At 54.6% G+C, this 27,877-nt stretch overlaps 1 long non-coding RNA gene across 1 annotated transcript; it reads right to left on the reverse strand.

The window, feature by feature from the left end:
* Positions 1–523: 523 nt before the first annotated feature.
* Positions 524–26,904, reverse strand: LOC136021070 (uncharacterized). The gene is made up of 5 exons (XR_010615663.1): positions 26,830–26,904; positions 5,813–5,870; positions 4,667–4,798; positions 3,926–4,166; positions 524–1,063 (listed from the first exon to the last, which is right to left on the reverse strand). It is a non-coding gene; the product is annotated as an uncharacterized LOC136021070 (long non-coding RNA).
* Between the last annotated feature and the right edge of the window lie 973 nt (positions 26,905–27,877).

The following is a 27,877-nucleotide window of genomic DNA, read 5'->3' on the forward strand; positions in this document are numbered from 1 at the left end:
TGCCCCTGGTTGGAGCTGGAGGATCTTTAAGGTCCCTTCAACCCAAACCAGGCTGGGATTCTAAGACATGGGGTTTACAAACACCAGCCTGGTGTGAGGGTCGGAGCCGGTCCTTGGGACACGGGCTGGATCGCAGCCGACAGCGATGGCTTTACAAAAGGAAAGGAAGCAGATTCATAACAAAGTTTGAAATAGTTCTTCTGGTTTGTACAGCTGCTAAAGGCAAACAGAAAGTCAGAGAAACGCTCGCATGCAGCATGACACACTTGGGTTGATATGATAATAAAAGCATGATGTGACATTAATTCTCCACTTTCTGCAGAAAATCCCTGTGCAAAGCTCCTTAGTCACCAGCCGGGTTTGATGTGCAGAGCAGGCAGGCTGCACGCAGAAAGGGTTAAAAGGAAATGTTATACTAAAAGAAATCTTTCTACAAGTATAAAAAAGCAAAATGATTGTAAATTCCACCAGGGGAATTCTGCCATGAATATGCTTCACCTTTCGCAGAATCTCCCACCCTGCCTCAGAGGATAACTGACCTTTGGAGAAAAATAATGAAAAGAAGAAATTCCTTGGAGAAAATAATGTGGCCAGGCCTCAGTAATGAGATCTGCTCCCTTTATGTTGCTATGACAACCGCAGTCATTTCATAATACAAAATACATGAATGGGGAAGAGGGCCATCTCCCCTCACCCAGCCGGCGCCTCGGCACCCTTTAGCCCTCGCACACTCCTCGCAGGACAGCAGCGTTTGGTTTGATTTGTGCTCTGCTTCACTTCCCTTTGGCACGCACGTGAGCAAGAAAGCCCCCTCCTTTAATGCCCCAATCACTGCTCCTCAGCCTGGTCCTGGGGCTGCAGCGGGTGCTCCATCCAGCGGGGTGCACCAGGCACGTACCCTGCTCCATCCCGCAGCCAGCTGGAATCTTGGAGATGTCCTTGGAAAGAGTCCCTCCTCTTGACTTAACCCTGCAGGATTCCCACCTGGCTCAGCAGTCGTACCCTGTCCCAGGCGCAATTTCCTCTGCTGCTGTGCTGCATCCATCGCAGACGCTTACCCCACCTGCAACCAACATCTGTAAGACCCGAGCCCCATTTTCATTACCTTGACTCTTGGTGTCCCCTCACCTCCCCACTGCCTTCCCGCACAGTGCCCACCAAGGCAGAGCACCGCAACCGAGCCTTCCAAAGCCTCAGTGACGAGCGGCAGCAGCGCCGTCAGCTGAAACACACCAGCGATGCTCACCCAGAGCCGCAGACATCTCGCCCCTCTCCTCCCCATCCTACAGCTTCAACTCTTTCCCCAGCTCAGCCAGGATCCCATCTCTGTGTGCGGCTGAGTCTGCCCCTCCTGCCTGCACTGGCACGGTACCTGGAAGAGGGCAGGGAGGCTGGGTTTAGGCAGCAATGGCTGCGTAAGTCATGAAGCTCCGAAAGGAGAGGCCTGGGCTTAGCCCGGGAGTCCGGATGCCGGGGACAGTGTTCCTTTCCTGGATGCACTTCTCGAGTGACCCACTTCCCCGAGAAACCCCGAGGCTGCTGTTGGGACTCCTGGGCTGTGGCACAGCCCCAGCCAAGGGCCACTTCCCCACACGGGGAGTTTAAATGACACCTCATTTCGTGCGCTCTCGGGGGGGAGCGTTTCGATCACAGCACAACCAGCTCCGTGCTGCACACACAAAGGCAGTTCCTCGGTACCTCTCGGCCATGCAGGGGAGGGGGTTTTACTCCTGCACCCAGGTCAGACATCAGCAAAGCAGGAAGGTTTGTAGGAGGGCCTGAATGTACATCCCAGGCTTTTCCAGAGGAAGATACACTTACTCCTTGGCGTGCTGGGCTCCCCAGCTCGCCTTGAGCCACTTCTCTGTGTGAGCATGGTGATGACTGCTAGGACTAAAGCCCCAGCATCAGACCAGGAGATGGAAATGGAGAAGCCAAGGGGGAGCAAAGTATGGTCTTTCAGTTAATCCAGAGCTTCGGAGCGTTTCCTGTTTCCCAGGTGGTCTGCTGGGAGAGGACGGAGCCCGCCTGCAGAGTCAGCAGAACTGCGGGAAACTGGGAGAGTGCTGGGAAAACGGCAAACCGAGGCTCGCAAATGAAGAAAACAGCCGGGAATCCAAGGGAAAGCAGGAGGGTGGAGAGCAAGGAGGCCAACAGCCCAGGAGAGCAAGAGGCTCCAAGCCACGCTTCTGTACAGCTCGAGCTATGGGTATAGGTAGCAGCATGGAGCAGGGTGCCGGGACTATCGGATGGCATGGGGCCATGAGGACGACAAACGGGACAGGGTTACTTTCATCCCCCTCTCTGCTGTGCTTTCAAGAACAGAGGTTAGCAGGAAAGGATGAAAAGCTGGAGGGAAACCAAGTCACAGGCAGCAAAACCCGGACTGCTGAACCCAATGGTCACGCTCCAGCTCTTCCCAGGATGGTGACGTTTCCAGGACAGGTTTTTGGGTCAGCACTGCTGAGGGTGGAAGTTGAGGCAGGCTCTGCCTCTTCTCCAGCATCTGCAGCAGGCAGCACCATTACCCAGATCCCTGAACCTCCTTTTTGCATCCAGAACACTTCCACTTGCTCTGGTGACTGAATCTGGGGAATTTGCATGTGGCAGCAAGATCCGCCTTATATCAAATACCGATGCAGAGGCTAATTTAAATTCTCTTTATGCAAATGTTCAGTAGTATGGAACAGCAATAAATCTGGGAAACCACTGGAAAGATGTTTAAGAGGACATACAAATTCCAGTCACACATCAGCAATTAGGAATCCCAGGAAGGAGAAAGCACCTGTCTTGGCCTTTAGTGAATATTATTCTCAATTAGAATATTCATCATATACACAAGACAATTCCTTCATTCAAACTTCCATAGACATGTTCAAATTACATCATATCTGCAAAACAGAGAGATGGAAGTTATCATAACCTGTCTCTGAATAAAGCATTATTGAAACTATAAATGGTCCTGTCTGAAGCTTGCTGAAGTGCAGAAGCCTGACAGATGCTGCACAGAAATACGACTGGCTGGCTGATGTCTTCTGAAACAGCTTGCAGGAAAATGATCCCATTACGACTGAGGCTTTCCAAGCAGCCACCACGAACACCCAGAGGTTCTGCTGCAGGGAGGGCCGGGCGCAGCCCCGCAAGGGAGGAGATGCTGCAGATGCTGCTGGCGCGGGGAGCGTGGTCCCACCTCGGAGGCTGTGCGGGCTCCGCTCCCCGGCTCAGGTGAGCCGTCAGCTGGGCAGCCACCGGTGGCCGCTGGCTGGAAGGGAGAGCGTGAGCTTCCCCTGGTGCTGCTCGCTGCCAGGAGCCGCGCTCGAGTGCGTGCCTCTGCGTGCGCGGCTCCTGAGCTCGGAGGTTGCTCTTTGCCTGGGGCTACCCCAGCGCGCACACAGGGAGCAGAGCTGCGGCTCGGAACCGCTCCGGCCCCGTCCCTCCCAGTGCTGCCAGCCGCGCTGCCAGGTGTTTTCTAACAGCGGATCAGAGATCTGGGGCCAGAGGGATCCTCGCGCTCATCTGGCCTGTGCTAAGCCGGAGATCAGACCTGAGGGCTTTTCTGTGTTGGTTCCCGATACAAACCCCACGTCTGCGCTTGAAGTTTCAGCAGGCCTCCTCTGTGATAAGGGCTCTGCTCCTCAGGAAGCGACCTGGAGACTCCTCACCTGCCCCTGCACACCTCTTCCCGAATGATCCAGCAAGACGGAGCTGCTGCATCTCCCTTGTCACACACATGTGCTGCAGCCTCAGGCCAGTGGTGCCTGCCCTGGGCACCCGCAGAGCTTCCCGAGCCCCTCAGCGCATGCACACCAGCCCCACAGCCAGTGCTCAGCATCCTGCTCGGTACTGCCCTCTTCCCCCCTCAGCAGTCCCATTCCTGCCCTGTTCTCCACCATCAGCCAGCAAACCTCCAGCTCCCCCTCCTCACCTTCTGCAAAACCTTGCACAAGCTTCTCTCCTCCGGAATGTCCTCAGTGCACCAAACAGTATGCAAGGTTGCCATTAGCAGTCCAGGAAGGATCTCATCCTGCTCTTTTAAAATGCTTGAGCGCATATGTTAGCTGGCTCTTTAAAGGTCCAGTCTCGGTGGCCTTTCCAAGGTCTGTCAGCGAGCGTCCTCCCCAGCAAGGTCGGATTTTGGGTGTATGGTAGTGAAATACTTCTCGAAGCTACAGTGAAAATGAGGCCCATTTTTACTGAGCACTTCCAGGGCTGGTCACAGCCAAACGATCCCTCTCTGCAGGACCTCAGCAGCCACCGGTGCCAGCTCTCTCACCACTTGCTGTATTCACAGACACCTCCCTGCATTCTCCCGTGCTGTTTTATCCCTTGTTACCACTGGAAAAGCCACGGGAACGTCCTTTGATCCCTGCACTGCTCTTGTGACATTCACCTGAAGCAGAGCAGCAAGGCTGAGCCCTACACCGTGACCTGTATCCCCACGCTTCCTTGCACCTTCTGCTCCCCACGTCATTCCCACCACCCGTCCCTTGCCCCTGCGTCAGCTCTCGGAACAAGGCCACTGTTGTGGCACGTGCAGCACAGCCAGGGTATGACCCGGTCTGAGGGCACATGAACAGTGCAAATAAACACCAATACAGCTAGACACTGCGGTTTGGCAATAAAACCCCATCGCCAGTGGAAGGAATCAGATGAAAAGATTAATTACCTGGCTTAGTCCTTGAAATGCAGCACCGCATCTTTAAAACATCCAGGTGCCTCCCTGGTACTTCATCCATTAGATTTTGGTCAAATTATCAGAGGTAGATAAATGAACAAGGAAGAGTTTGGAAGGACGCAGCTGTAATAAGAAGCAGTATTGATTGCCACCAAAAAGGCTTTATAAATCTTTCATGCTCTTTCTCCATCTGGACCTGCCCCGCTGAATTTCCCAACACTGCTTGTTTCTGAGGTGAACTTCAAATAAAAATCTGTTAATATGGACCAAGACATCTCAGATCCTTCTCACCCTGTGGCTGAGCAAGCAACAGCCCCATCACCAGCAGTGCCTCTCCTCATGCCCAAAACATGGGTCACAGCACCCAGCCCTGCTGCCCACCCAGAGACAACAGCTCTTGGTGCCCGTTTGGATGGGAGCTGCCCATAGGATGGGTTTATGGGGTGTCTGTGGCTCAGAGGGTGTCCTCTGGAGAGCAGAGGATGGGTCTGGGCTGGGTCCCTGCCATGGGGTGACTTATCACCAGGCACAACTGGAAAGCCCCGGGATGAGAACTGCGTTGCCATAGCAGCGGTGCACATTCCTGGTTCAATAAAACCAAAGCCCGGCGTGGGGACTCTGGCCACAGAAACCCATCCTGCAGGGGCGCGAGGGTTTGGGAACAGCAGCAGCACCACAACGATGGGGAACAACAGCAGCAAACAGGGCCCAGGCCAGGAGGGTCCTGAGCTCCCGGTCATGGTTCCCCAGCCCTAAGGCAGCCAGTTATGGCTCTGTCCTGCACGAGCTCCAGGAGAAGTCATATTGCCCAAAGTATTGGATTTAGGGTAAAAAATGAAGCTGAGAATGTGCTTTAAGCAGAAGTCACCGCCCTGGAGAGGCAGCCTGACTTCTCAGACCAGCCAAAGGAGATGCACGGCATCCCATGTGCATGGTGAGCAGCATCCCTGGTCCCCTGTAACATCTGCCCAGCCAGCCTGGGTGGTGCCAGTGCCACCAGCGAGGTGCCACTGCAGCCACTCAGCACCAAACCCCCCAGGGCGGATCCAGCCAAGTGCCTGGGACACAGAAAGGAGCAAGAGCTTTGTGGTAGCACAGAGGGAGCTGGACCCGGGGGGTGTCTGTGATCCTGCCCACCTCAGAGATCTCCTGGGTCCCTTTGAACCATCACCTCTCGCTGCAATTTATCTGGCTTCTGCAGGAATAAAAGATATTGAGAAAAATCAATGATAATTCATTGTATCCTATGATTTTTAAAGGCAATTAAGGCAAAGACAAGGTAAGAGGTTAGCAAAATCTCTCATTCTTTAATATATTGTATTTTCTCATTAATTCTTTAATCTTTGTGACAAATTCTCCCAGGCAGAGGGCCAGCTTCCTGCCCACTTGAACTCTGGTGAGTTATGAGGGAAGCAGGTAATGCCTCAGCCCCACTGCGGGCAGGAGCTGACAGGCAGCTCTGGCTGTGTCCAGCGCTTCGCCTTCCCGACGCATCCCAGTCACCTCTTGGGAAGCAAGGGGGGCCCATGCGGGATTTGCCCTGGCACAGGGAAGTGTCACCCTGCACACAGCATGTCCTTCTGAACCTCTGCCTGCAAACGGCAGCAAAGCCAGGGAATGGGCAAAGCTTCCCCAGGGCACGAGACCCAAAGGCAGAGGGCAAAGCACTCTGTGCTCCCATGCAAAAAGAAGTCACCACTCCCCACTTCTATCCCTGCTTATTTGCACCAAAGAGTTAATAACTGGATTACCGCTAATTAGGAGTCCTATGAATGAGAACACATCGCACTTCTGTTAATCACCAATGCTTCTGTGCAATGCCTGGAAAATCAAAATTATTAATGAAGAAGTTATTTTGGAATTCAGAGTTGAATCCCGCAGATTCTGGGCATCGGCAGTCCGGTGTGCCAGCTCATCCTCACTTCCTAACAGCAGAACCCCTTAATTAATGGTGAACTAATTAGAAAACACTAACTTAAAGACAGCAGTTGAAGTTCTTTCCATAGCAAAGGACTGGTCAGAGCAAGGCAGCCACGAACACTCGGTGCAGAGGGACAGGAATGGAGATGGGAGCTGCGGGACACACACGGAATCATGGAATCAACCAGGTTGGAAAAGACTTCCAAGGACATCCAGTCCAACCCTTGCCAAGCAATGCCAAGGCCACCACTAACCTGTGTCACCGAGGGCCTCATCTACACGGTGTGTGAACACTGCCCTGGGCAGCCTTTTCCAGAGCCGGCCTGAGCTCAAAACTGGGTGAACACAAATGGATTTGACGGAAATCTCCCTGTGCCGGTTGTGCAACCCAAAACTGCAGACGCCTCACCCGGTCCAGCCCGCGCTGATGGGGATGGGCAAGGGGCCCATTATCTCGTTTAGGCAAGTTCAGGATCAGAGGACTGGCCATGAGGCCTCTGAAGTGCTGGGAAACGTCTCCTTCCCTCCTTCAAAACACGGGTGAGAGCTTAGCCCTAGGCAGGAGCGATGTCAGCAACCGAAATATGTACCTGCTTCACGCTGTCCTGTTTGTTAGGAACATTTTCCATCTCTCCGCTTAACGAAGCAGAGTTTCCCCTAGAAAAGGCAAATATTATGGCCCTTCATTCTGCAGAAATTTATTGCTATGGAGCAGAAATGCTACTGTATTCCAAACATTGGCAAGAAAGCTGGGAGGCTCCATTCCTGCCAGCTTTTAATAGGATACACATTTAAGCTGCATGTTGCTTGCAAGTTGCATGTTTATTTAAACAAGAGTCTCCAAGTGTTTAGGGACAGAGGTTGCTACAACAAGTTCTTATCATTAAAAACAATGGTGCTGAAACTTTCAGGAAGGAGAATTACAAATGGAGTCACTCTGCAGAATAAATCACTGATAAACTTTCAGCACAACTAATTTTAACGCAGGAAGAAGTCCTGCTGGGTCTTAGCTCTCTCCTAATGGCTGCGCACACTCCCAGGATGGTTTGGGACCTAGTATGAGATGAAATGATTTATTTAGGGATTTCAAATGCTTCAAATAAATCTTTCTTTTAGTCTCTGAATGATGCATTTTCTAGCAGAGCCAAAGATACGACACTTACTCAAGGTAACGCTACAAGGCCAGGATTACCCAAACCTTTCCAGTCGCCTGATGACAGAAACCTCTTCTGTGACTTCCAAAACATTAGGAACAGAAAAGGGTGCCCAGGAGCTGACATTCGCCTTCGGTAGCAATGATAAATGAAGCTTCTCAGCTTAATTGTGCCAAGCACATTGTCACATCCAGTTTAAACCTCGCAGCACGACGCCTGCTGCAGGAGCACTGCTCTGGACACAGGAACACTGCTCTCATGCATGAGGAGCCATCACTTCCCAGCTGCCCACTGGAGCTTCACCCCAGAATCAACCAAGTTGGGAAAGATCTTTAAGATCGCCAAGTCCAGCTGTTACCCAGCACTACCAAAACCACTGCATGGGTTTAATTAGTCCACTTTGCTCTTACTAATCAAATCAGGCTCCGAATGCAATGACCAGTCACTGCGCTAAAGCAGGACGGTGATGCAGGCTCCAGAGCCGCTCCTGTGCACGTGCATCACTCCTCCATCACTGCCCATGGCCATGCTGCAAGCACTGCACCACGAGCCATCCGCAGCAGTCAGCTCCAGGCCGGCTGCCGAGGAACCAGAGGAGGGAGATAAGGCACCCTCTGCCACCGTGCCTATGGAAAACTGCTGGGCTCGGTAAATAAAAGGAGACTCTAAATATTATTTTTGGTAGGGATTTTCATATGAAAAAGTAAAACACCATAAATCAAGCACAATGCTACAATCAGCACATACTTGTGAATAAATGCATCCCGTAGTACAGTTCAGCATAAATTATAGCCATTTGATTTAGGCTTTGCAGCACAAAGCCATACCATTGAAATTCAGCCAGAATTGAGTCCACTCACATCACTACACATTTATAAAACATACTCATGATTATTGTCATAAACTCCCGAGAACTGGCTCTTGAGTTACTTTGCCACATCATCATCTATAGTAAACAAGACTTATTTTACATTTCTCTTTTCTTGCCTGACAATCTGCCTCAAAACGCTCTGCAGAATTAATGCCCAACTTAGGACCGGATTTTCCCCAGCAAGTATGAAATGATATCTATACCCTGTGAAGGCAGACCTCTGCACAGCCAGAGCTTTAAGCTCTGCTGCAAGACCCCGTGTGGGGTACAGCACCCCCCAGCACCCTCATCTGCCCAATGGGCACACAGCCTGGAGATGAAGGGCTGGGATCAGAGCATCAAGCGGTTTCTTTTGGTACCAAAGCATTTCCTCTGCCTGCAGAGGGTTTGCTCTGTGACTCGCTCTTTGTGCTCCACGTGGAACCCTGGGCTTCTCCAGCAGTAACAGCAGAGACAGGAGTCACCCGCGACGTTCTGAAGCTCTCTGAGTCCATCAGAGAAAGTCACAGAGCCTCTGACCCGCACAATGCAACCTCCACAACGACAGAGCTGTGCAGTGCCCCGTGCCCGCAGGGCTCCTTCCGGGCCCCGAGGACAGGCCCCTCCTGCTCGTGTGTGACCCAATTCATGGTTCACATCCCCCCTCCAGTTTGCCAACTTTTAAAGGATTAATCCCATCATTTCAACAAGTGTAACAACTCAATTATCCTCGTTACGTGAGCAAAGTCGCTGCGGCGCCTTTTCTTGGCAAACATCACACACACATAATTTCACTAAATGCAATAAACCAACCATAGAACTATTAATTTTAGCATGGTATTCATAACAATTAGAAACGCATGAACCTTAAAATGATAAAAACTGAAATGAATACCAAAATAGCACAAAACACAGCAATCCAGCTCCTCAAACCAGGGATATTGTTGTGTGGTGCCACAGCATCCAACAGACAGGCCAAGCATGGTGGGGAATGCTGCCCTATGCACTAGGGTGGGCTCAGGCTGCCTCTGCTCCAGCCAAGCCGCTGCCCAGCACTTCCCATGGGGATGGGCTGCAGCAATAAGAGGTGCCAGCCCTCGGATGGGGGGTCCCAGCTTCAGACCCACCAGCAGAAACCCTGCCTTTCCCTGGAGGCAGGCTGGGGGCTCGAGCTCTCCCTGCATCAGGGGCTGCTTCCCCACCTCTGCGAGCTCCCAGCCTGCCGCTTCCAAAGACCTGGAGATCATTGCTCCTAACTCACGGAACCCCGGAGCGAGCAGCTTCACGGTTTCCTTTTCTTTCGCTCACTCTCAGCAGCTGAACTCTTTTTTCAAAAGTAAAGAGAAAAAGAAAAGGCAAAAACCTCGGCACAAAGCACTTGATCAGCAGCCAAAACCAACCTTTGGTATCAAGGCATTCTTGAGCTGCTTTGTTTATAGATACCAAAATACACACACACCACCCCGCACTGCTGTAACCACTTAGAGCACAAAACACTTCCACAGAGAGCAGCCCCTTGTTACACATCACCCACCGCTGCGCGTCCCAGGACACGAACCATGGAGCGAGCGGCTGGCCCGGGACAGGGCATTCCTGCAGGGTGGCACAGGGAAAGGCACCGCTATGGGGCCAGCAGGGCCAGCCCAGCCCCACTGCCCGCCCTGCTCCCAGTGTCCTAGTTCAGAGAGCTCCTGACGGACTGGATGTCTCTGCATTTCCTTTTCCATTATCGCTGGATTGCCAAAATATTTGTGCAGTGATGGAATTCGCCTGCCAGAACTGGAGCAGGAGGAGGGAGCTCTGCTTTCGTCTGACCTCGAGGCATGAGAGGTTCTGGGTCCCCAGCTTGAACTACTGGAGCGGAGCTCTGGCTGGAGCCCAGAGCTCCTCACGGGAAGAGCCCGGCTGGGATCGGCATTCCCAGCACCCGGCGGGAGGGCTCCGACCCCCTCCAGCACTGGGGAGCCCACTGGAGGCACCAGAATGTTTCCACTTTGCCTGAGCGCCCAAGGAAACTGCTGGAGAGAGAGAGGCTCTTGAGGCAAAATACGCTAAATGCCTCCAGATCGATGCCTCTGAGTAGGGAACTCAAACAGCTCTGCCATCGCAAACAGCACAGGGATGGCAGCGGAGGAGTCCAGCGAGCAGCGGGACAAACAGGAAAGACTTGGAAATTTCCAGGGTATTGTTTGAAACTCCAGACAGAACGTTCTGATCTACTGCTGCCTGCTTTCATGTCACATCTCATGCTTTAAAACACTCCGTGCCTTCACAGAAACACTGCAAAGACGTCGGAAGAGCTGGGATACACCAACTGCTCCGGACCTGGCTCCCTCAGCTACGTCTGATTAGCACCGCTTTCATCAGAACGGGAACGAGACATTGGACAGATGCACAGTGCCACTGTGCTGCTGCAGGGCCCCCGTGAAGGACAGGGGATCTCTCCCTCCTCCTCCTCTTCCTTCTCTCTTGGGAGCTCAGCACCCTCATGCGAGGGATCCATGTTCCGCCGCCCGCTTGGGATAACCATGGGCAGGCTGGCCCTGCAGCAACACCAAGCACAGGGATGGCAATGCCACATGGGAGCAGGCGATGGACCGCTGCGAGACCAACAGCACCCCCACAGCCACCCCCAGGCTCACCCATAGAACTTTATCCACAACACGGTCCCCAGCAGCATCGCTACTGCACAGGGGCCCATGTTCCATCCCCTGGCCCTGGCGAGGCTCCGAGCCACCCTCAAGGGCTTTAGCTGTGAGGACATGGTGGGTCATGGCTCTGCTGCAGACGTGTGTCCTGGACGCTTGTGATGATTTTGGCAACAGAAATGGCCTAAATATTTGTTCAAGAGTAGCGAGTGCCTTTGTCAGGCACAGAGAAACTTTTCTTCTGTGCCTGCTCAGCCATTTATACTTCTTCGTTGCTGCCAGTTGGAAGCTGCACTTTGCAAACCAGCCCCTCCCAGAGCAGAATGCATTTTAACACAGGCAGAGGAGCGCGCTGTGAGCCTAAGCCCTTGGATTCGGCTTCACAACACACACAGCTCCCTCCCGCAGCAAAGCTCGGTGTCAGGGCAGCTTCACACCCAGCTCATCCCGATCCCACACTCTCCAGAGCCTCCTGGTCCCCAGAGCCCCTGCGGGGAGCCGCTCCTCTGCACTGGTGACTACTGCAGAGCACTCCTGGCATTTCAGCTGAGCAATTCCCATGCTTCCAGCCACCTGAGTGCATAATAGAAGCTTCATTCCTGGCTCAAAAGGGCAGCAGATCAGATTTGCTCATCTATCTCGTCAGACAGTCATAGTATTTGAAAGTATTATTATGCTCCCAGGAACATGCTCTATTGACTTCACCACCAGGTTCAGAAGAAAGGTGGGAGAGAGCAAATATCCTCTGATGTGGCCGCTGAACACGTTCCATCTCCTCAGGCTGGAGGATAGCAGAAAGACGAGGTGGTAGATCAGACATCTCCTCACCACAGGCTTTACCCAGCTTCGCCATACCAGGGGAAGAGACAGGCTTTCCCAAGGCAGACACAGCCCCAGAGCTGACATCCCACCAACGACCAGCCCATGCTCCTCCTTTAAGCGAGACACCGGCACCGGGCAAGCTCCTGGCGCAGGCTGGAGCCGGGCAGGCTGTGACAGTTACTTGTACATTTGACACCCTGGAGAGCTTTACTTCTCATGGTCCAACCCCTCAGACACACCGGAGCTGTCAGAATACAGAATCCCCTGGCAACGGGAATCCTTTGCAGAGGAGCTGGAGGCATTCCTGCGGGAAGCGCTGATGGAGCAGCGGGCGAGGGTCAGGCCTGTCCCCGGTCCCTCCTCGAGCTGCTCAACGAGTCTCAAGTGGAAATCAACTGCAGAAGTTCAGGGGTTTTTTTCCTTCTACTTCCACAGATCACCTTCTGCTCTGAACATGGAAACCATATGGCAGACAGGTCCTATCCCCTGCCAAGAAATTCCTGCTTGATGAGATCCCTGTAGCTATCATGGAGGCTGCACGGGCTTCCAGCAAGGGAGTTCACTTTCTGCTTCAGACAAACTCTCCAAGCAGCCTGGGGAGGAAGAGCAGGGTCTGAGGTGCCAGAATCTCTGCTGTAGCTGCTGCCTGTTGAGAATAATTGCCCTCAGAGGGAACATTGCCATGGTTCGACCTTCCCCTCTGGCCCTCCAGCTGACAGTGCTGTGCGGCGAGCCCTGCTCCACTCTGTGCAGACAGCAAGGGACACCTCGGAGGGAGGCAGGGATCCAGCTGCAGGGATCCTCTCCTCCATCCGAAGGACACTGGTAGAATGCACAGAGAGCAGCTTCCCCCTGCACCGGGGAGCTCCCCCGGCAAAAGGCACGTACATGGTCCCAGCTGTGGAAATACCGAGACCGGCGCCGTGCCTGCCCGGCAAAGGAGCCGGGTTTGTAGAGTTAAAAAATCCAGACTTCATCCACATGTAAATACCAACCCTGTACAAACCCACAGAGTAGCCCCAGACAGAGAGGGACGACTGTGGGAGGTGGGAAAGCATACAGCAAGCCCCCGGAGCCACGTTTGGCGAGGGCACAGCACCCACACAGCCAGTCCTCCTGCAGACTGAAGCCTGCAATGCCAGCACCAGCCCAGCCCAGCCTTGTGGCACAAGCACCATTTCTCATGCTGGGTTTTCTCCCAAAACAAGTGCTGATGTGGACGGAGCAATCGCTGGTTTGAGTGATTGCCTTGTGCAGAGGATGGGTCTGGTGCACGGAGATGCTGGTATCAGGGGATCAGTGTCTGCACACGGTACCGGCTCTTATCTACATCCGTGTCTTGTTTGCAGGGTGTTGGTGATGTGCATCCATTTGTCAGCCAGAAAATGACTTGCAAATACAACTGCTGGCAAGGAGTAATCGTGAATGAAAGCGATAACAAATGAAGCAGCGTTCCCTCAGACACATCCTCAGCCTGAACCCCAGCCCTGCTATCGGCATCACAGACCACCAGCACGGGCGAGAGCAGAGCCCAGCCTCAGGGAAGCGTGGAACCCATGTAAGCAGGACCTGCAGGAAAGGGGCTGCCTTGGAGCTGAGAAACAAAAGGCACAGACACACTATGGGGATGGGGGGACAGGAGCAAGAATTGGGTTTGAGAGCCCCATGGGAGCCTGCGGCTGCACTCGAGGAGGGTTGCTTGGGGGCTGAGACCCCCACACACACACTTTGAGAGGGATGCGCACAAGGCCAGATACTGGCCTCAGCTCCCATGCCCTTGAGGACAGCCAGCACACCAACACCAGCAGCAATGCCTGCCCTCCCTCCCTCCCTCCTCGCTTTCTGGGGAGGTTACCCTGCATTCAGCTCCTTGGTGATGCATCGTGTTGGCTTGTGACCACTGACCCCGGAGGTTCCCCGCTCTGCCCTCACTGTTCACAACAACACCAGTCTCTGTGTCACCTGCAGACGCTACCAGCAAAGGTTTCTATCATCACTGTTGTTAAATCACACATTAGACCATGTCAGAGTGCTCCTTGGGAACGCTGCAGGAAGCAGCACTGCCACTAATGACCATACATTGAAATCTGTCATTAAGCCAATTTTAAATCCACATAATGTGTTATTATCTACAGGTTCTCTGGGCAAAATGTCAAACACCTTCAAAGAAACTGAACTACGGAGCACCACCCATGTTACACTTCCTAACCTGGCCCACAGTGTCGTCCTGCTGCACTATTCATGTGGTTTTCCCCACCAAGAGCCTTCCACAGCACCATCAGATCAACATGGGAAAGTGCCAGGATGCTGCTGGCTGTTGGGGAGCACCAGACCACTGCTCCGTGCTGATGTGCAGGCAGACAGCAGCCACCACACTCAGCACTTTAACTACCATTACCCCAAGCCCTGGCTCTGTTGGCTGGGGACGGCTGCAGGTCCTGGGAATGGGGGTGTCCCCACAGTCTGCACCTCAGGGGGAAGAGGTGAAATTCAGCATCATGCAAGTGAGTGGCATTTTAACAGGAGGAATTGACTTTTCTTCCAGAGTTTCCCACATCCATTCGCTGTCACTTGCCAGGGTCTAAGCTGTCACCTTTCTGGCCTCGGAGCACAGACAACAGCTCATTTCCCCTGCCCTGCCTCAGGCAGCACCCGCACCCCCGTGTGCCATCGAGTCACTCTGCCCAATGGCTTCTGCTGGTTCATGGTGCACAGACCAAACCTCACGCGGTGGGCCTGGGCCGCCCCTGCCTCCCATCAGCTGGTTTTGGGGGTGCCCACACTGGGGACAGGGCCACGCACCAGTGCCGTGGTGCGGGGCACAGCCGCACATCCCGGCTCTCCGGAGGGGACCGGCAGGACCACGATTGCTGAAGAGCTGGGAAGGAAAAATCAATGAACGTGGTGCAGTCAAAGCAGATTCTGGCAGAGCCTGCACCAACCTGAAGTGAGTATTACTTGGGACTAAATTGTTTTCCTTATCTAGCAGTTTGTCCTAAGGAGCTGGACTTAGCCTCCCAGCGAACCCAATAAGTCTTTCGGTTTGACTGGAAACTCCACATTTTTCCTTTTTAGAAAAATGTCACAGACATTCCTCCCTTTCATTACTCTCTGCTGCTTCTCCTTTCCCTCCTATTAAAGCTCCAGCAAGGGGAGGCTGAGCCGAGCGCCAGCTCGGAGCTGGACACAGGCCCAGACTGTCTGGACGTGGCTCAACAGTGGAAAGACCTATTGTTTTGCTTGGCAGGCTACCGGTATTTTTCCTTATGCCCAGAAAGGCTGCGCCAATTTACAGCCCGTGACCTGGGGAGGGGGAGGAAGAGCCAGACTCATGTCCCACCCTTTTCCCCTCCACTAATCTCAGTCCACGGAGGCACCACGCACCCTCCCACCACAGCATCGTCCTCAGAATTAACTCCTACATCCAGAGCAGCAGTTCCACCCCACCCCCAGGTATCCTGTGCTCCTCACTTGGGTTTATCATCCGGCTGAGATCTGATCCTGAACATAACCCCTGGGAGCAGGTCACCTCCCCAGCTCCATCCAGAGCAGCCTCCCAGCCCCTTCCCATGCTCATGGCCCCCCCAGGGGACGGCTGGCACATCCTGCTCCTGCCTGGACAGAAATCCCACTGGCGCAGCCCCCCTGATGCTATCTTGGTACTTCCAGCCCCGGGGTGAGCAGGAAGCACAGGGCTGTGGGAAAACTAAACAAGGAAGTGAGCAGAGCTTTCTCACACCACCGAACAGGTCTGCTCCCTTCTCATTGAAGCTGCTGGGCACAAGTTCAGGTCAGGACTTGCCTTATCATGAATTGTTTCTTCCAGTCCTTGATACTATCAGCAGCTTCCACCATCCTGCCCCTACAGCATCCCCATGCTGTGCCGCAGCACCTTCCGCACCCACCGTGTCCCATGCATGGAAGCCTGGGGCCCTTCGGGCAGTTTCTGCAACAGACCAACACGAGCTCTTCCCATCAGCACCCCTTGGGCCAGCGCCATCAATCTGCTTGGCCGGCTCGCAGCGGTGGAGCTGGGGAGGACCCGTGTGGCATCGCCAGGCAGTGACCAGGCTGCGCTGCTGCAGGCAGAGCCGGCTCCATGGCCGCCTGCGCCGGGTGGGTGAGCCCAAAGCCAGCCCTGGGGAGCGGTGGCAGTGCAGGGACCGCCCTGTACCCCCCGCATTCATGGGGAAGGAGCTGCAGCTCCACACGTGCCACGTCTGCCAATGGCCTGAATCTGCGCCAGGAAAGCTCCTTCTGGGGCACCACAACGGGGAAAACCTCAACACTGCAAAGGCTTGCTCCTGAGCCCCCATAGGCTTTCCCCACTGCAACTCCTGAATCACCATTTACCTTCCCAAGAGAGGAATCGCTGCAGCGCTTTAGACCATGAAGTCCTGCACTTCAGCAGCAAATCTCCTCCCCGGGGCTGGGGAAGGATTCCAGGCCTGCCCTTCTATCCATCGGCAGAGACAATGCTCAAAAAAGGGAAAAAGCAAGGAGTGAAGCAGAGATCTCGCCCGGTTCATGCATCCCTCCAGCTTCTCACATTAATTACTCCTCTTTCCTGCCAGGCCTCTGCTTGCCAGACACTTTGCTCTGCAAGCCAGGCTGGGCTGTGGTGGGCAGCACAGAAGGCAGAGCCCCATGAGCCCAGACTGAAGGACAGAGCAGCAGTAGCTAAGCCAGACTAGGGCATGGCAGAGCAGCTGCAAGCACAAAGCTTATCTTGCAAGTGTTCCCTCCGACTTTATACTGGAAACGGTCCTGGAATCCACCAAATGCAAACCGACGACAGCAGAGCAGCAGCAGACAGAGCTGACCACCCTGAGGGCTCCTTCTCAATCCCTGCCTGTGACTGCATCCAGCCATCGCCCCAGTCCCCAGAAGCTGCATCCGAATGCCGCAACCCTCGGGAAGCTTTTGGAGAGCACCTTCTACCATATAAAGGCAAATGTGGCAGATGGTAAAAACCTGCCAAGTATTTAGCAGGATGATGACAACAAACGCTAATTATTCCTCAGGTTCTGCACTCCATCTACCATGTTCCTACAACTGCACAAACCACCCCAACAGTCTCAGACAGAGACTTCCATGGCCAGAGATAGGGACAGAAAGGAAGGGAAGCTCAGAGACAGGGGAGCTAATCAGAAAGGAAACGGCCCTTGTAACTCAGCCAAGTCAAACTCAGATTGTCTCTTGGATTCAAAGTGCTGCTGAAGCAGGAAAGTGTTTTAAGAGCACACACAGTAATTGTCTTGCAAATAGGACAGTGCTGGGCTTTCCTCCCCAGCTTTGGAAAGGACATAGCAGGATGCAATACAAGGCCATCATCACAGGTCACAGAGCGGTGAATGGCACCCAGCTCATGTGTCACCTCCAACAGACTCCTCCAGAGGCTCCTCAGTACCTGCTCCAGTCCCCGAACCCCTGCGATACCTCCGGGCAGGGCAGGACAGCCCGGCAGGGCCGGGTGCCCACCCTCAGGGGCTGCATCTCCCCCAGTTTGCTTCTGTCATGTTTTAAGAGGTGATAATTCCTCTTTGGACTCTCGGTCACACCTCACGGTGCGGGACTGCAAAGCTGCTCTTGGCATTTCCATCTGTGTTATTGCTGGCCGGGAAAGCAGCTTCCAGTCTGGCCCCTGCCCCTGCCTCTGCCTCCTGAGAGCATGGAGGCTCCTGCTGGGGACTGCTCCAGCTGCAGGAACACTGCACAGGGACTGTTCTACAATTCTATTGCCAGTTATTCTGATAGCAGGAGTTGTCCCTGTGACAGGCAGGAGAGGCCTCCCTTTCCCTTCAAAGGATATCCACACTTTGTCAGGAGGCTGCTGGGTGCCAAAGCAGACCTCAAGGAAGGCAGGTCGAGGGCTGCCCCTCTAATCAGGGAGGTCCTTCCTGACTCCTTTTCAAAGGATTTTCCAAGGAAACTGGATGCGCTGGCAGCAATCTGGACAACTCACACGAGAGGTTTCACTGGTTCTGGAGACACGGGTCCACAGGATGGAAGGTGTTGGTCATTTCTTGTCCTTCTACACAATTCCCTTCAAATGGTTCAGTTCTGCCTATAAGGGGTGGACAAGCCCAAGGGGTTGAGGACACTTTCAGCTGCAAGCCCCAAGGCTTTCATCACCACTGCAGATGAAATGGCACCTCCAAGTCTGCTGCACCCAGAGGGAGGGCAGCTCAGAGGACCCTGCTGCCCAACAAGCCCCAGGCCAGGCAGCCCATCCGGTGGAGAACAGGAGGCAGCACCCAGCAGGACCCGGGATCTGTGTTCTCCTGGGTGGCCGCAGAGTTAAGCAAGCAGGAAGGGATGCAGGGACTCAGTCGAGGGTGATGACAGGCTTAAGTGCTTTAGAACAGGGAAAGCAAAAGCCCCACATTATGCCAGGTTTCCAGCTCAAGCCTTGCTCTGCCGTTGCTCTTGGTCTGCTCAGCACAGGCAGGAGGTTGGGGAGAGCTGAAGCCACGCGAGGATGGAGGTGGCTGGGGAGCAAGGCCAGAGCCAGGAGCCCCCTCCGCTGTGCCCAAGCCGTGCCTGTGCTCGGAACTCCCTCCAAGGGACCTGGGTGTCTCCTCATCCCGGTCACACCACGGCATTTCTTCCCCATGGGAGCACCCTGCTGGGCACAGCCCACGCTCACAGCGCACCCTCTGCTTCACTGGGCTCAGGGACCATGGGCGCACACACATGGGGCACACAGTCCTGCTGCCCTCCCCAGCCCCACAGGAGCAGAAGGAAACCAGGAGCCCCACAGGCACCCGGAGCAGCCATCCCATGGGATCCCTGTTCCCTGCCAAGTAAAGAGTTAAGGTGCTGGGAGCTGAGCATCCAGCCAGAACACGCCAGGAGCGTGACTAACCCTGCACAGCCACTGCACCTCAGCCCCAGCCTCGCACACCCCAGCGCAGGGAAGGTGCCGCCAGCACCCAGCCAGTGTGAACACGCTCATCTGGAGCGATTGCTTCAGAAATGGGATAAATAAGGAAGCAGCAGAGAAGCCAATGACAGCAGGCATGAGTAAACCCAATCTCCAGCCCAGGTAACTTCATTACCTGCAGTGATCTGCCCTGGAGCTGGCTGCTCTGACACCAAGGGGGAAGTGTCTGGGGCTGGGCTCTTCCCAGCTGAACCACAGGATACCCCCCCGCCCCTTTTAACTGCAGCTCCCAAGGGAGCTCTCCCAGGGACCTCCAGCTACAAAGGGTTTCATCCCCTTTGGAAGAGGCAACAGCAGAAGCAGCTTTCTCTCTCACCTTTTGCACATCTCCAAAGGGCGAGACCCTCACACTCTGTCACAGGGCTCTGTCCTGCCCTGATGTTAAAGCGTGGTGCCCATTAGGAGAACCCCAAAGGGCTGAGCTGCTCCATGGGGACAGCTCTGTTATGGGCAGGCTGGGTGCTGGGGTCAGACGGGTCCGTTACCTGCAAACCCAACTCTCCCATCCATGACACCAAAGCAGAACCCACCCAGGCACAAAGGACCTTCCCATTTGCCTACAGGCAGCCCCAGGTTCGGTTTGTCGGGGTGCTCCAGGGGGTCAGCTGTAGCTTCCAGAGGAATGGCTTGCACAAAGCAAGGCTCTAACCGGATTCATATGTACACACAGGCAAACAAATCGTGACTTTCAACAGCAAAGATAAAATATTCCCATTACAGCTAATTACACACCCCACAAGTACATCAAAGGGAGCAGCGGTGTTCCAAGACCCTTTTTCCTTGATTTACAGTGTGCAGAGGGATTTCACACCTGACTTTGTCAGATGCTGCATTATCTCCTCAACATTATTTAAGGTGCTCTGCATTGGGCTCGACTTCCGTGTCCAGGGAAGAACAATGGTAGGGTGAACTCAGCCACCTACGAGGCACCAGCCAGCTAATGCTTGAGAACACTGATGTGAGATGTGCTTTCACAGGCTCCTAGAAATTTATGCCAGAAGGCATCAGTAGATCATACTGTCTCATTTCCAATCTACCACAGGCTTTTCTGCTTTAACCAGCTTGCCCTGCATTGAGCCAAACAGCTTCTTTGGGCAAGACACCTTTCAGAGAAGCATTAATCTTGGTCTGAAGATGTCACTTTGGAGTATCTGCCACTTCCCTCGGACTTCCCTTCCAGCAGTTAATCCCCACCGCTGTGGAAGTACTTACACCCCCATTAAATCAGCTCTCACTCTGTTTCAGGATAAGCTGAGCAGCCCGAGCCTTGCAAGCTGCATCAAAAGACATTTTCGTATGGCAGGTCCCCAGCGCAGGGGCATTTCCCCCCAGACTCCCTCATCCCTACTGTGTGGGCTATGAGATACCTCCATCTCCCCGGCCAGCACAGCCTCAGCTGCTCCCCAGAAGTAGCAGGCCAGGGGCAGTGTCGATGGAAAGATCTCGCTTATGGCAGGGAGTGCAAGCCAGGCCCAAGTACTATGTTAGTCTCAGTCTCCAACCTCACTCAAGGCAGCATAGACCACACTTTTACCTGTGGTTTTGGAAACCAGCATCAACCCTCAACTAAACATGACCAACACCAGTAACAGCACCGGCCAGCATCAGGGGTTACAAGACTCTGCACCTGGAAAGAGCAACACAAGGGCATCAGATGAGCTTCCCATGCATAAGCAGAAGCAGCACCGTGCACAGCCCTTGCTGTCCATCCCAGGCTGGCCAGAAGAACCCATTCCTGCTCCCTCACCTCCATCCCCTGCCCGACTCCCTCCCATTCCCGTGGTGCAGGCAGCCAGCTCCGCAGTGCCTGTTCCTCCGTGGGGATCCTGCCCTGCTCAGCACCCCCAGCGCACAGAGCCAGCAGGACCCGAGGCAGGACCGTGCATCCCTCAGCATTTGTAAGCCCACATGTGCTGGGCAGCACCTCTCACCCGGGCCCCGCAGCCCCACTCAGCGCCTCGCATGGTCCCGCAGGAAGGCTGAATTTATTGATTTGAAAGAATTACAAGGGCTCTGTGAAATGATTTGTTACCAATTAAGGCGGAAGTCAATTAAGGCAATTGTACAGGTTACAGAAAAGATGGCCTAAGAAATTCCTAATTGACAGGAAAAAGGTACAAAGAGCAGCCTTCCAGCAGCACTGCATTAGCCAAGGAGACTGGGGGTGCTCAGGGGTTTCCGAGCTCATTGCATTTATGACTGGGAAGAACACAATTCCAGAGTCTATCTGTCCAGAGGAATGGCCAAGAGAAGGATATTGCACATCACCACTCAACTCCTTAATTTTCCTCTGTTTCCATTTTCTCCCATTCACTGGGTGGGCTCTATCTGGACTCTGACACTGGGGTGAGTTCTCATGCACAATGGACCTGCAGACACTCCCAGGATCAGACCTGTGTGGAGCCAGAGCAGCAGCGCAGCACAGGGAGGGGCGCAGAGCGCTCCACATGCTGCCAGAGCAACAAAGAAATCACTCTGTGGTGCTGGATGAGCTCCGGGTGCAGCTCAGCCCTGGTCCTGGGGGAGAGGGTGGCAATGAGGTCCACGAGGACAGGAGCACCTCTGTCACCAGTGCCCCAGGACTGGGCATCCCTCCCCTCCAGAAGCAAACTGCCTTTGTCCCACCAGCACGGTGCCAGGCCCTGGTGACCAGCAGAAGCGTTTGTACCCTTCCATTGTCCGTGTGAACCTGCCCTGTGATCTCTGCAAGCCATCAGCTGAACACCCCTGTCACCACCTCCGGCCTCCACCTCCCACCCCGAGCAGCTCTGCTGCCGCAGGGGCCAGCAGACACCCCCATTACAGGATCCTGTGGTCCTTTGCAGGAATAACCCTGATGTGCTGCACACTTCAGATGGGGCTAAATCACTTGCCTGGTATGAAGGATGCCTTCCTTGGTGACATTTTTAACACTGTTTTTAAGGAGCATATTGCCCAGCTGGAAATGAGAATCCATCAGGCAATAGCATATATCGTAGGTCCTGGTCAGTAAGTGGAAAGAATTGGGGTTTATGGCTCAATAAATCATAGAACTTTCAATTAGATGAGTAGCTTAATTACTCTGCTGGATTTAGCATCCTACCTTTTTTGTAAGATCGTATTCTTTTAATGGCAACACAGCAGTTACAAGAGCCTGACAAATTATGCTTCATTCCTTTCTATTCAGCATCTGAACTAAAGCAGATGGGACACTACATCTTAAATCCGTGGAATTACTTTTAACATACAACTTCCTTTGACTTGCTGTAGATTATTCAAAATAAATGGCATCCCATGAACCCCCTCTTCCCCGGGCAGAGGATTTGCTTCCTTTCCATGATCCTCTCTAAACAGAAACACCAAGTGAAAGAAAAGTGAGATCAGCACACATTTACCAATGGGCACTGGGGTGCTTCTGGGGCTGGACTTCTGATGGGTTTACAAGGTGCTCATTCTGAGCATGTTCCACCGTCCATAAGGAGGCCATAGCTCAGACCAGCCTGGCAACAAGCCTGTCCTGAGACCAGGACATCACAGCGTGGAGGCTCAGGGCTCCTTCCCTGTGCAACAGCACAACCTCAGCCCTGCACTGCCCAATCTGCCTGCCCGTGCACACCCAGCCTGGCCCTATGGAACCTCTTTCCCGTTAGGCACCGGTGTCCCCTGGGCTCCCTGCAGTGTAGCTGCTCCTAATAAAGATAAATTCAAACACATTGTCTAGAGGCGGAGCAGCTCCAGGTCCTGCCATCCCCATGTCCCAGGGCTGCTTACCGGTACTGCTGCCTACAGTGGATGGATCATTTCCTGCTGTTATCCAGCACTTTTTGCACGGGATCAGGACACTTTACAAGGCATGAGTGGAGATACTGCAGAGATCAAACCCTTAGCAGCCTTCCAGAAAAAGGAAGGAACAAAATCTCTGCAAAGCATCAGCAACACTTGCACCCAGGCGAGCACCAAAGGCCGGTGACATTCCCACACCCGGAGGGAAGGGGAGCTGCGCTTCCCCCCGGGAATGGCCACGCTCACGAGTCACACAGTGACTGCCCGGCTCCCGCAGCCCTCGGAGCAAAGCGGGTGTTTGGCTGAGGAGGTGTTTGCCAGCACACGAAGTAACCATTTACATCCGCATGGACATTGCCGAAGAGCCGCAAACAAACCCGGCTCCTGACACAGAACAGAGCAGGGCTTCCCTCCGGCCCCGGGGACGGAGACCCTGCAGGCAGCAGCCGGAACCAGCGGCAGCAGCCCCGGCCCCGCAGGCTGCGGGGAGCCGCGGGGAGCCGGGAAGGGGCGAGGAGGAGAGGCGCGGCCGAGCCTTTCCCGGCAGGATCCGCCGGCGCCGTCCCGCAGAGCCACGAGATCCCCCCCGGGGAAAGCCGCCTGCGCCGGAGCAGGGCTGCGGAGCGCGCCCCGTGCGCACGGGAGGGCTCTGGGGGCAGGCGCCACCCGGCCCTACCCCCTGCCCAGCATCCTGCCCCTCTCCACAGAGCCAGCCCCGGAGCACTCCTGGCACAGCACGCGCGGATCTAATCCCTGCTCCGTATCAGGGACGCCCCGTGGCACAAACAAGCTGCAAGGCCCCACTTGACTTCACCCACCCTGCCAGCACATGCAGAGCTCTGAGGGCTGGGCATGTGGCAACGCCACAGCAAGGGTTATCTCCAGGAGAGCACCAAGAGGTGCCTCAGTCAGCATCATGCAGGAGCTGAGAGCACCCAGACCTGGGAAACAGCAAGCAACAGTGAGCCGGGGGGAGTTAAATCAGCCCGGTAATGCTGGCAGACAGGTACAGTGCCAAAAGGAGCTCAGACCTTGTGTCTGGTGCCCAAATCCCCTGCCACAGCAGAACATCTTTACCCATGGCTGTGGCTCATCCCTCCACACCATCACCAAGAGGAGCAGCCCAGGAGCATCCATGGGGTGCACCAGACTCAGGTGAAGCTTTGGCAGTTGGTGCAAAATGAGTTTTCATCTCGAGTGCTGAAGATTTGGGGGTTTCATTAAGAGTGAGCCCTTCCCATAGCCTAAACAGACCATCTGACCCAAGCAGCAACTCCCCTTCTCTCCGCACTTTCTTACCATTGCACCTCATGAGTTATAGATCTTCCATACTCATAAAAGATAATCACCCTTCATGGGTGAAGTAGCCTCTATTTATACCCCAGCAGCAGGATTGATAGACTGTGCAATTAAAACCAGAGCTGCAGCAGTAGGACTGAGCACAACTCCTATCACAGGGAAAACCCCATATTTAGGTATTTTTACTCCAGGGTAGAAGCCCAAGAGTCTAAGGTTTAACCCCAAAGCTTCACCACGCCACTTCCCAAGACCAGCACTGCAGGAGGTGAGCACCAGTCCCACGTTCCCTGCTGCGGTTTGGTCCCAGCACCATGGATTGATTCCTCGGGAGCAGCTTCCTGCCGTGGAGCAGGGCCCTGTGCCCACACAGCTCCCTCAGGCAGCAGCACCCAGGGCTTCCCTGCAAGCACCCCCGGGCTGCTCCAGCCCCAGGGAAACTCGAGGCGTTCTGCCCCATTTCCCACACGCGTGGCCCTGCACAAACCGGTTTTGCACAAGCAGCAGCACTCCCCATGCGGCAAACACCTGCGTGCACAGAACTGCCCCGGGTACCGCAGCGCGGTGCCCATCGGGAGCTGCGGCCGCATCCCTGTGCTCCCACCCGGAGCCCGGCAGTGGCCACAGCACCCCCGAGCCCCGGCTCGCTGGGTACCACGCGCGGCTCCGCGGGGGCATTATTTACCTTGTTAATTTCTGAGGGAGGTGTTTTAATTGCTTTAAATTACTGCTGGGAAAGCTGCAGTGGCCACAATCAATCAGGCTGATTTACACCAGTGCCACCCACGGCGAGGCACCGATCAGCCGCCGCCACAGCAGCGATTATTGATGAACTTTGCTGGCTGCTAATTAGCTGCGAGCACACAGCCCGGCCCGGCAGTGCCAGCAGAGCCGATGCAGGTGCCTGGCACAGCACCGAGCACAGCACCGGTCACCCCTGCCCAGGACACACGTGGTGGCACAGGGCACAACCAGTCCCCAGCCTGGTGCCACAGGAGCATCCTATCAGCTGGACCCACCAGCCAGCCCCAAACCAGCCCCCCGCAGACACCAAGCACTGCTGGAAAACAGTGTTTATCACTGCCATTAATAGACTGTTTAAAAGGAATCCTCTTTTACATGGGGTTATGAAGCAGGAAGCTCCCTTTGTGCACTGGGCATTTATCTCCTATACCATTAAGTGGAACAGAATTAGCATTACCACAAAAGCTTTAATTACAGCAGATACAAGTTGCTCAGGGCTGGACCAGGGCTGGGGCATAAGGGCATCAGTGAATGCTCCGTGCTCAGGCATTGCACCAGCCCTGGAGCATTTGGGGACCACAGCTGACATCTGCTCATCACTCACTTGCATGCAAGAGTGAAAGAGGCTCCATCATGGTCCCAGCGAAGCCCAGCCTCAGCCATGGGCCAGCTCATGAGCAGCAGGACAGTGGAGAAGGCTGCACCTTCCCCAGAATGGGACTACAGCTGCCAAGGAGTAAAGTCCCCCCGCGCAGACCTGCATTGAAACAAAAGCCGCAAGGGAAGAGGGTGCCATTGCCATTCTGCGCAGGAAGACACAGTTCCCATCCCCTGCCAAGAGCACCTCGGCAGCGACGGGCGCTCGCGTGCCAGCCATCCATCAGGCACTGATCCCATCCTTGATTTCCATGGACATCTTTGATTTTTCATCATAAATTCTCCTTGTTCCTCACTGGAGGCTGACAGGGATTTTAGGTCCAGAATGAAATGGAGAACATTAAAGCAGCTGCTATTCTACTGTGCCTGTCAGCTCTCCGACTTTAAATGCTGTCCTTATTAATGATAACACCATAACACTTAAAGACCCTCAGCTAAGACCTTCAAGGGCATTGATCAAATGCAGCTTTCCCTGGAAGACCCTCCCTATTCCTTTAAGCTCCCCCATTTTTAAAGAGGAGGCAATGGAGGCACGGGGATCCTGCTGGCACCGTTCAAGGCCCTTCCCAGGGCTGGCAGAGAGCACAGCAGCCACCCTGGGCTCGGTGGCCCAGAAGCTGGTGACAGCAGCAGCAGCTTCAACGCATCCCTCCCAGCAAAGGCGCTCCACGCACCAGCTGCCAGTGAGGCCGAGCTGCTCCATAAGAGAAGGTGCCCAGCACAGCTCCGGGGGTGCTTCATGGCCCCCAGCCCCACCGGGGTCCCCACCACACTCACAGACATTATGCTCTTCTCAAGGCACAAGCACCAGTGACGGAGCCCACTGCTCCTCCCCAGGACACAGTGGATGGAGAGGTGCCCTCCCAGGGGAGAGGACTCTGGTCCAGGGACACAGATCAAGAGGTTCCAGACGCAGCCCCCAGCCATGGCACCGTGCTGGGATACCCCAGCAAACCAGAGGGGTGAAGGCTGCAGCTGGGTGCCCTGGGGGAAGCAGCTCCAGCCCGTGCTTTTGCAGGCAGGAGGCTGCTGAGGTTCAGGTTTTGTGTCATTCCCAGTCTGCCTCCAGCAGCACTGATCCCCACTGTGCATCCTGCCCCACACCGAGCACATGGGCACCTTGAGCCCATGCTCAGGTCTTGCGCTGCGTGAGACCTCCCTGCACAGCTCTGCACGACCCCTCCCCAAGGAGAATAAGCTGCCCGGTCCCAGGGCTGAGCTCTCCAAGTTGCTGCAGCATCAGCATTCCACCCCCATCAGCAGACCATCACCACTCTGTCACCTCCACCAAAGCCACACTTGGGTTTGCCCACTGAGCTCTGAATTTTCCCCTCAGCACAACCTCACTCTCTTACCTGCAGCCGCCCCATCGTGCCCCAGTGCTGCGACCAAGCAGCACCTCCAGCTCCCAGGGCTTCCCCTTCCCCGGCTCCTGCTTTATAGAACCCCCTGAAAGCAGCCCTGCACCATTTAGCACATTAGGGCTCCCTGCTCCAGGAGGAACCCATTGGTTCCAGGGCACAGCTGCTGCCAATTACCACTACTTAACTGGCACATTAAACACATAGTAAGGAATTAGGAGTTTCGTCTGCTCTCTACTTAACAATAACAAAGTCACTTGACCTTTTTTCAGCCACCACAATGGCTGTGTAAGTGACTGTTTGACAAATGGGCTTTGTAATGGTCTCTGTTCTTTCTCATGCGACTGGTGGAACAGTTAATATCTTGAGTCACAGCATTAAGAGGAGTGCTCGTGATTAATTTAAGATGTCAATTAATCACCCCAAATGGACTGGTTTGTCATCACTTCCTAATGGGAAGATGTTGATTTGTCCCACAGAATTTGTAATAGGAAGAGAGGCTGAAGGCCCTGCTCAGAGAAGCCTGGCTCTGGTGCTGCAGGAATAGACCAGGGGAAATAAACACTTACACACCCCAGTGTCCTGTTTGCCCCCAGTTTAAAAGTCACAGCGCCCTGGGGAGAGCTCCCGTGTATTTATACCAAAGTGCCAGCACTGATTTGACTTCAGACACCTTCCTGGAGCAACCGGATGTGAGCTGCAGCATGGGGCAAGTGGGGCAGTACCAGGGCATGCAGGAGGTGTGGGGGGCACCCAGCGCTCAGCCCGGGGGTGACACCGTCCCCAGCCCAGCAGGCAGCAGCAGGCAGCAGCAGGCAGCACCAGGCACATCTCCTGTCTCTCACCCTGCATTGTGCATCCAGCGCACGCAGAGGCAGCTCGGCAGCGGAAGGGGAGGAAGCAGCCGAGCGTGGCTGCACAGGTTCCTGCTGCGCCGGGGGCCCGTGGGCAGCCTCTCCTCCCCGGGATCCATCAAGGGAGATGGATCTGAGCATCACCGCCTGCCCGCCTCGTCCTCCCCCATTCCCGATCCTGCCTTTCC

This window comes from Lathamus discolor, chromosome 12, assembly GCF_037157495.1.
Source record: "Lathamus discolor isolate bLatDis1 chromosome 12, bLatDis1.hap1, whole genome shotgun sequence".
NCBI classification, from domain to species: Eukaryota; Metazoa; Chordata; class Aves; order Psittaciformes; family Psittacidae; genus Lathamus; species Lathamus discolor.